The sequence below is a fragment of the Pinus tabuliformis genome, chromosome X, assembly GCF_031772625.1.
Source record: "Pinus tabuliformis cultivar Carrire ecotype Pingquan chromosome X, CPIR1, whole genome shotgun sequence".
Taxonomy (NCBI): domain Eukaryota; kingdom Viridiplantae; phylum Streptophyta; class Pinopsida; order Pinales; family Pinaceae; genus Pinus; species Pinus tabuliformis.
Genome location: NC_142308.1, coordinates 1,417,273,172 through 1,417,283,489, shown reverse-complemented (window position 1 = coordinate 1,417,283,489; position 10,318 = coordinate 1,417,273,172).

Sequence of the window (10,318 nt, the reverse complement as noted above, 5' to 3'; positions counted from 1 at the left end):
ACTCCCCCTCCACAAACCAAGCCACAAACAGCTCCAATTTTGCAGACCCCAGCACAGGAGGAGAGGGGTACAAAAAGAGACAGAGAAGAGTCCACTCCTGCTAGTGGATCCTCCCAACAACCCCAGACCAAAAGGCCAAGGGCTGACTCCCCAGAGGTAGAAGACATAACTGAAGAAGTCCTTGACAGTTCAAGGAAAGACAGGGAGGGCATCCAGCATACAGGTACAAGCTCCTTTCAGCAGGAGCAGGGATTACAACTTGGTTTGGAGGTGTCCTCCTCCTCTCAGCAGAGCAAGAAGCCCAAAATCACTAAGGCTTCTTTCAAGCAAATAAAGGCACAGAATGACTTGCTGAGGGTGGAAGTTTATAAACAATTTCTTAATGCAACACCAGCCCAGAAAGAAAGGCTAATGTCTGTATATGACATTCAAGAGGAGAAATTGCTCCTCAGCCATTTCAAACCTACAGTGCCCCATCCAAAATCAGCGGCAGATTATGTGAAGACAAGGGTGGAGGTCCTAGCCAAAGACATCCATCCCATGGACCAAATTGAACTCCACAAGCAGACTGGAGAAATGGTCTATGCAACCTTGGTGGACAGGGCAACCATGGCCCATGAACTAAAAGAGTCACTAAAAAATACCAACACTCAGTTGGATTTTGAAAGAATGTCCTCCCTAGCCAAAGACAACAGAATAAAATCACTTGAGGACATTATTATCGACCTAGGACATGATCCTAAGGATCCAAAGGGTGTAAGGGCCCTTATGAAGAAAAAGGAGGATGACCTCAATGCATTAAAGAAGAGGTTAAAGCTGCTACCCACAGAGCACCCTCAAACAGCAGAGCTACAAAAGGAAAAGCAGGTTGATGAGCAACTGGACCTCATAATGCAGCTAAACCAGAAGGTCCTCGATTTGGAGAAAGAGCTTGAAGGGGCATTACAAGATAAACAAGGAGTATCTACATCCCAAGCTCCTCCAACTACTTCAACCACTGCAACAACTACAGAGGCAACAGTGGCTCCCACAACAGAAGCAGCGGCAACAACAATAGCTCCAGATTCCAACACAAGCGTGGAAGAATTGACTAAGGCTGTTAAAGAAATGGAGCTCCAGGCAAATGAAATAAAACAGGCCAAGGAAAAATTGGCAGAATTAGATGCCAAGTATGATAAATCAAAAATAACTGTGGCAGAACAAGGCAGAGAAATAAAGGCCCTAAAGGAAAAGATAAAGGCCTTGGAGAAAGAGCTGAATCTGGAAAGCACCATGGCTGAAATAAAAAGGATTCTATGGGCCAAAATTGACCAATCCATCACTAAGCAATGGAAGTCAATTAAAACCATACATGAGCAGATGGATTTAATTGGCCAGGCACAGACAGAGATTCAAAGGGCCAAGACAGCGCTGGGAAACAGGCCTGACCAGGCCAATAGAATGATAGACTTTTTGAACAGGCAAGAAAAGGAGGAACTGGCAGCCATTGGCATAGTCAACAGAACAGAGGCTGTCCTCACAGCTAGGAAGGTACTCACTCTCAGGAATTATGTACAAACTGTGGAGAGGAAGTGCTATGAAATACAGGCTGAGGTGGATGAATACCAACACAAAATGGCAGCACTGCAAGCAAAAGGACTGCCCAGCCTACTAAGCGGTGCAGGAAGACTGATCTCCAGGGAGCAGTACACCAACAGGATGGCAACTTACATTGAAAATCAAATCACTGCATCTGGCAGTACTTCTGAGGAAACAGGGCCTCCAACAGGACAGAGCTTATACAATAAACTTGAAGGCCTGTTTTTTATTGAAAATGAGGTAAAGCACCTTTTTGAAATTCCTCCAAATTTTTACAGATATACAGAGGCCGATGAAACTCTAGTAAAAATTAGAAGACATCAGCTGCCCAAGGAGGATTGGTGGCAGGCAATGCTTCAAATTCTGCCACGATAGCTCCAGTTGCTCGGTCATTGCCAGCTCCAACTCACTAGAAGACAAACAGCAGAATAAAGTTAGCATTTAAGGCAGCTGAAAGGTGACTAAGCACATGGAGAACGACAGCTAGCCCAAAGGATAAGAAGATACGCAAATTTTGGACAGCGTACCCTCAACCGACTCCAACAGCCACCAAGTCAACAGTTTTTGACTATTTTGGACAGCTAAAGCACTAAAGAGTTATTACAGCATTAACTTTCTCAGCTACAAAGCTCCAGGAGTTGGCATAACATCAATGAGCCATTAACTCATTTACGTGATATTTTTCTTATGTAAATTTTGTATATATACCCCCTTAGCAACGCATAAGGGGTTGGTGATTTTCACTCTGAGGCAAATGTATTGTGCACTTTCAGATTATCTAATACAAAGGGTCGGACCAGCTCAGTGATTTCCTGAAAATTTGATGTCTTGCTGATGACATGCGTGTTGTTGCAGAATTCTTGTGTTGTCTGATGGAATAATAAGTTTTCTTAATCTCTGTTTTGTCTTCTTATGTTATTAACTCATGCTCATGTTTCACTAAATCTAGCAATAGAGAAAAGGGATAGTGCAGGATATGTTTGGTTACACTCTGTGCTCAATCTTTTATTGTTGTAAATGTTTTCTTCAGAATTAACTATGGACATGAATTCTTAAATGCTCATGTTTTTCATTAATTCTATAAATGTGAATGTTGTCTAGAAATTCTTCACTGCTTCTAAATAATATTCTCACTTCTTTTGCATATCAGTTTATTGGAAGATTCTTAACTGCCTTTCATGAACTGGACACATCACACTTAATCACAATTTCAAATCATTGTTTATCAGACACTTATCCAGCTCTGCAGCATCACTACTGTATCAACACAGCACACCAAACTACTAAAGGACCACTGACTCCATACCCAATGGCCTAAAACATTCTAGTGAGCACATATATATCTTGACTGAAATCATCATCCAACCAAGTCCAAAAACAAACCTTGAGCATCATAGCTAGCCTAAAAATTCTACACAAACAGAGACAAACCTTAAAGAGAGAACCCTCTCTGATTACAGTTTGGCTAGAAGCTGTAATCCAAAGATTGGTTAGTGGTTACCCCGGCCGTATTCCCTTGGGAGTCAAAGGGAACAACCTGGGTGTTAACAGAATGGAAGTAACTCCCTTGCTAAGAGGAAGTGTTGAAATTAGTGTATCTTGGGAGGTACTCCCACAAGTCTAGGGTACTTGACTTGTGAGACAAAACTCACTTTGTGGGCTAAGTACACAAGCCTGGGGTTTTGAACCCAAAGCAATAGGTTTAGAGCAAGAAAATGAATTTTATTTATGATATTATTATGTTTGAGCATGTAGGCTCAGGTCGACTAGGTGCTAAGAACATGATCTTCAACGTTAATTAGTCACCCCATTAACACTATATATTGGAGGGACCTTCGAGGTCATATCACTACAATATAATTTCTTCTCTGTGTGAGTAGTAAGCCAATGTAAGCCACATATATTCAAGTCTAGGCTAATCTAGAGAAAATATAAGGAGCGAAGATCTCTAGAAGAAGTCCGAGTGAGTTTTTCTGTGAGGTTTCTGAGCAACCAAGTTTAGTAAGGAGTTGGTCGAGTCTGTTATGCAAAGGAAGGAGGCTTGAAGCACTGTGAAAGATGTTGATATTTCAGTATGAATCATAGTCTAACAAGAGGGCCTCATTCAGGCTATATAGGGCCTCAGTTTGTCACATATTAGGTTGAGGGACTAAGGAAGAGTATAGAGTAAGGTCGAGAGGCCTCAGACTGGGTAGATCACACTATGGGAAGGTCGTGACCCTTATGGAGGATTGGAAAAGTGAACATAAGTGGATGAAGTCTATGGAAGAGGTTTAGGAGGTTGTTATTCGATGTTTGGAAGAGTGTTGAGCGATTTCTTGATGTCTTTTCATTAAAAGAAGGGTCAAACAATAGTACTGGAGGATGATTATGTAGTGAATTTTTAGAGACAAATTGATTGTGAGTAGCTAAATTTTTTTGTGGCTGATAAATGCAAGTGGACTAAAGGATTTGTCCATTGTGAGAATCCAGGTGTACAAAGATCAGAAAGGAGCCTAATATTCGTGTAAAGGAGGCAAAGGACAACTAGGTAACAAGTGACAAATAAGGACTGAAATGGTTGGTTGTGAAATGGATACATCAACAAGTAAGTTGTTTGTTTTGTCATTGTTTTTTTGGGTAGATTGAAGGCTAAAGGGAGTTAATCTCAAGCCCTAGATTTATACTATTGTATACTAGTTTTCTAAGGGCCATGATCCTTGGTATGGAAGCCCTATGAATTTTTGTTGATGAACTAATAAGAAGTGTTTTGGGACTATTTATTTGTGTATTTTATTGATTTATTGATGTTAAATTTTTGTTGTGAAAAGTACTTATAGTTGTGTATATTTCGTGTGTTTATGATCTAGTCTGGACATAGAATAGATTTAGGATATAAGGAAAATCTAACAAAGTAGTGGGGATTGATGTCTCCAACAAGTTGGTGCTTGCAAATCTGAGGGGATTGGTGTCTCATGTAGATTGGTGTCTATAAATAGCAGGGATTGGTGCCTCCAATAGGTTGTTGCCTACAAATCTAAGGGGATTGATGTCTCTTGTAGGATGGTTCCTACAAAGAACACTAAATTAAAAGAAGTATTACAATTTCTCCTTGATGATTTTCCACGTATATCTTATGTCCTATGGTATGATCATGTGATTGATGTTTTACGATGTTGAATTGGTTATAGAGAAGTAAAAAATGTATTATATTGATTCACAATGCCCCTCTCAATGTGATCTGAAAATCACTTGTGAGTGATCCCAGTTAATTAATTAATGAAGGTATTACAGACTCATGTGTTGGTGTGATATGCCTATGTTATTTTAAGAAATGGATCGATAAGATTGCGAAATACACAGGCAATGGAAAACAGTAAGAGAAACACAGTAAGCAAATACAAAAACACAACAATTTAATAAGGAGTTCACCCAATCCTCCTGGGCTACGTCTCTAGTCTAGCTTTCAGTGGTGGCATTTTCTTATTGTGTCTTTAAGCAGAGTTTTTACAATGAGGAGCTCAATTTGAGTCTCCTAAAACAGATGCTGCTTAGTAGGGTGGTTCTTGGATTCCCCAAGCCACTAGAGTGAACAAACTCTTCCTTACCAAGTCTCGACCTCACTGGTCTTAATGGGATGAGTCCAATTTGGTACTCTATTCCCGACAGATATCCTCTCAGGGATTGCTTAAACCTCTCAAGCCTGGTTCTTGCTGCTCGATGTTGCCTTAGCTCTGTAGGTCAGCTCGACTCTCTGTTCTCTGCTTCACTTTCTATTTTGTTTCCTCTGTCTCCCTGTCTCCCCCTTCTATTCTTTGTCTGTCCGTGGCTTAAAGCCAATCTATCTCTTGATTGTTCGCTTCCTCTTCCGTCTCTTCAGATCGCCTGCCACTATCTGCTTGGAATTCCCTATTTTTGCGTCATTGCCACTGTGTAATGTTTCACAAAGAGGTGGCCACTTGTCTCCCTATGAACTGAACACCATCTCTTCCTCGAACGGTCGTTATTTTGGTTACTCTGTGAAATTATTCATCCGGTAGCTCAGCGGTCAAATCGGACTTCAAACTTTTATACATTGTGGCTTATTTCTTCCTCCAGATCTAGTCTCCCATCAAGTGCAATATTCGTCATCAGATTTAGGGCCTCCAGATCCTACGGTTATCGCTCTTATCACATGGATGACTTGCTCGGACATTAGTCCACGATGAGAGCGTTTTTCTCTCTCACCGTCAGACACGTGTTATTCACTGTATGGCATCGCTTGGTCCTCTGACAAACCCACTTACCGCCTGAAATGCCTCCGATATTCCGTCGGTTTTGGAGCGCAGGACCCGCCTTTCAATTTATCGCTTTTCCCACAATTTTCTGGCATCCTTGTGACCGATCGCTCGGGGCTTTTCCATTTTGAGGGGGTTTCCCCATATTAGAAACGGCCTCCATTTTTTGATATGGATTTCCCATTTGCCAGTTTTCGCCACTACATGGTCTCCATGGGCCTTGGTTAGCACGCTTTGACTGAGGTCCTCATTGTTCCATGCTAGCTATAAACTGCCATTGTCTAGAGGTATTTCTTGATAGCTCATTGTTCACAATTTTTTTGAAGTCTGTCATAGTTTTGAAACAGTCATAGAACTCTGATAATTTTCATGGATCCAATTCGGATCATGGCCTTCCCACTGAAAAAGCTTTTGGACCACCAAAATTTTGTTTTCAAGCATCGACTAAGTGAGGATACAATTGTCTCACTTGTCCAATCTCTATCCATTTTGCACTGCTCGGCTTTGAACCCTTGAGCCCAATTCTAAGGTACTCAACATCTCCCCTGCGCGTCGTTCTCACCTTCCTGTCCAGAATTGTGTCTTCCTGCAATTCATTAAGATATTCAGGTAACAAGTCATCAATAGAAGGCAATTGACTCTGCTCTTCAGGATCCTCAATTAGTGAAGGTTCAAACAATCTCAAGCAATCTGCATTCACGACTGAGTAGATGTGCATGTAAGCTAGTAGATCAAGGTGAAAAGCATTCTCACCAATTTTCTCAAGTATCTTGAAAGGTCCATACCTGATAGGCTTTAGCTTTTTACCTTCACCTTGCATCTTGTCCTTGCTGATATACAACCAGACTTGATCACCAACTTGGAAACTATGCTCCATCTGATGCTTGTCATGCCTTGCCTTGTATTTCGCTTGGCTCTTTTCTAGTTGTTCCTATACTGCCTAGTGGATCTCTTGGATTTGTTCAATGAACCTAGTTTCCCTGTCCACATCACTGTGTCCCTCAACTGTGGTGTCTTTACCAAAGACAAAATCCAAAGGAGACCTTGGTGTGAAACCAAAACAGGTCTCAAAAGGAGATCTCTATGTAGAAGAATATTTGGCTCGATTGTAAGCATGATGCACATAACACAAATGTTCATCCCAAAGCTTAGGATGTTTACTGTAATATCCTCTGAGCAACTGGATCACTGTCCTATTGACTACTTCTGTCTGGCCATTGATTTGTGGATGGAAAGCTGTGCTTTTCTTCAGTTTGGTGTCCATCAGATCCCCCAAAATTGACCAAAACTTCCCCACAAATCGGGTGTCTCGATCAGATACAATGGAAGTGAATAATCCAAAATGAACCCATACATGTTGAAAGAACATTTTTGCAGTTTGTTCAACTGTAATCTATATATTACATGGTATCAAAATACACATTTTGCTAAACCTATCCACAACAACATACAAATAATCATGACCTTTCCTAGATTTAGGCAGTGCTCCAAGAAAGTCCATGGAAACACTTTCCCAAGGATGAGAAGGAACTGGTAGTGGAGTGTACAAGCCTAGTTTTCTATTGCTGGGCTTGCTTTTAGCACACATAGTACACCCTCTTACATATCTAGAAACTGTCTCGTTCATTTTTGGCCAATAACAAAATCTTTGCAGTTGTGCAACTATTTTACTTACCCCAAAGTGACCTAATATTAGAGAAGTGTGTGCTTCTCGAATTATCTTTACTCTTTCAGTTTATGGAATGCATAGCTTCCCACAATGAGATAAGAGTCGGTCCTTCACATGATAATCCAATTATTCTACTCATTTTCCCTGACTTAAAGTTGCATATACATCTTTAAAGTCTATATCTTGAGCATTTTGTTCAATGTAGTTATCATGTAACACAAAATTATGCTTAAGTACAGTAGATGCATTTATAATGGATCTAGATAACATATCTGCAACTTTATTGTGTACGCCCTTTTTATATCTGATGAATAGATGAAACTGTTGTATAAAACCCATCCATCTATAGTGTCTTGATTGCTGCAACTTAGTTTGGGAGTGTAGAGTGGTTGATGATTAGTATGTATTACTGCCTCTTTGCCCATTAGGTAATGTTTCCACTTTTTCACACTCTGTACTAATGCATACAATTCTTTATCATATGTAGGATAGTTAACTACTGCAAAATTAAATGTCTCGGAATGATAACATATGGGTTTACCATGTTGTGTCAACACTACTCCCATGGCATAGTCACTGGCATCCGTTTGGATCTCAAATGGTCTTTGAAGATTAGGCAGTGCTAGTACTGGTGTTGTACTAATCTTTTCTTTCAAGGTGTTGAAGGCTTTCTGTTGTTTGCCTCCCCATTGAAACACCTTGTTCAATCCTGTTAAAGCATGTAAGGGAGCTACAATTAAGGAAAAGTTAGAAATGAACTTTCTCCAATATTGTGCTGCTCCTAAGAAGCTCCTAACTTCTGTAGCATATTTGGGTTTAGGCCAGTTTACAATGACTGCCACCTTACAGGGATCTATCTTCAATTCACAAACCCCTACTATATATCCCAAATAATTCAAATATGTTTTGCCAAATTCACATTTTGAGAGTTTAACATAAAGTTTTTCTGTTGTCTAGTGTCTGCTTAACATGCTTTAAATGTTCTTCCCATGTTTTGCTCAGAATGTCATCCAGATACACAATAACAAAATTATCAAGAAAATGTCTGAGTACAACATTCATTGTTCTCATGAAAGTAGCAGAAGCATTAGTTAAGCCAAAAGGCATAACCAACCACTCATACAATCCCTGCTTTGTTTTGAAAGCAATCTTACATGCATCTTATTCTGCAACTCTGACCTGATGGTATCCACTATGCAAGTCTAGCTTGGAAAAATAAACAGCTTCTTTCAATTGATCTAACAGATCATCTATGTGAGGAACGGGATAATGATTTTTTATTGTTATCTTATTCAGTGCTCAGTAATCAATGCACATTCTCCACGAGCCATCTTTCTCTCTCACCAAAACGATTGGTGATCCACATGGTTGGTGGGCTCCAGTATTGCAGCAATAATGTTGTAACTCCTGGGACTCCCGTCTTTACTTTTATCAACCCGGTAGTTCGTAACAAACTTGGAAGCGATGGTGTTGTATGCACAAGTACTAGCTCTTGTCGCAGCTGTCACTTGGTTAGCTGGCACAAGTCCGCTAGGAGCTTAAGCCAACTTCTATGAGCTCTTAGAAGAAGCTTTTTAATTGATGGATGAAAGATAACTCGAAGGAAGCTAATCTATTTGCGAAAAGAGATTGAAAAACTGAAGGAAAACGCAAACCCTAGCAAACCCTAATTCTACCAGCTAGTCCTACTGATGCAAAGGAGAGAATGCAAACTACTGAAAGAGATGCCATTACTTCTATGAAGGTAAAATACATGTGTCTAGACTACCTCTATCTAAAGAAAACATCTTTTTGTATTTTTGATTAAGTCGTCAGTTTCATCATGCATATGCTTTCACTGTTCTTTGATTGTGCAGGGGTGGATCAAGGAGGAGAAATGCTTGGAAGAGGTCGGGAAGGTTCAGAGAGGGTCTAAGGAGTCCCTAACACCCTTCCAGAGAGTTTCACAAAGTTTGGCTATCAAGAAACCTCATTTGTGAGCTTCTACAGGAAGTCTGCAGGGGTTCTACAGGATGTTCAGAAATTTCTACAGGATGTTTAAAAATTGGATTTTGGAGGATACGTGAGTGAGGGAAGATGCATGAATGGATATGGAGGTAGGATAGGGGTATGAAGTGGCCCAGGGACTGGTGGATGGAGTGGTGAGAAGGTGTAGATAGCTAAATTGGCTCAAAGAAGGCTAAAACAATGATTGCATAAAAAGGTAGGGTTACGTGGGCAAGAGGACAGATGTGAGACAAGGAACCTAGCTAGGAGATGGATCAGATGGCACCAAAAAAATGGTGGATGAAAGAGTGGTGGAGATGCTCTGCACCGTATACATTCAACTGAATCAACAAAGTCTTGCAAGTAATCAAAGTCCTAGCTATTCTAATCTAACTAACAATAAAGTGAATGAACAACAACTTTATTTGAAAGAGAACCATGTATATCAACTATGCAATGAACCATTTCAGAGATCTGAACACATAACCAACTTCTGCAAATGAAAACAGTACACTAAGGATTGCATGGTAAAGCAAACTAGTGTTTTTGTTTGGGACAACACGGTTACTTCAATTCCAGCCCCTGATCCAATAAGGAAGAGGTGAAACCAAAAGTGTTTGTTGACCCTTTTTTGGAGCCTTTTTCCTGTTATTATCCTACCAATCTATTCTAAACATGAAAATCTATTTTAATCATCAAAAACAACCTAAATAACAAAACAAGATTTAAATCTAAATAGCAGATTTTATTCTAAGAATGCAGCAAAGACACATGAGAGTAAACAAAGGAGGTACTGGGCACTTGAGATGGGCCCAACCCCAAGAGCTAC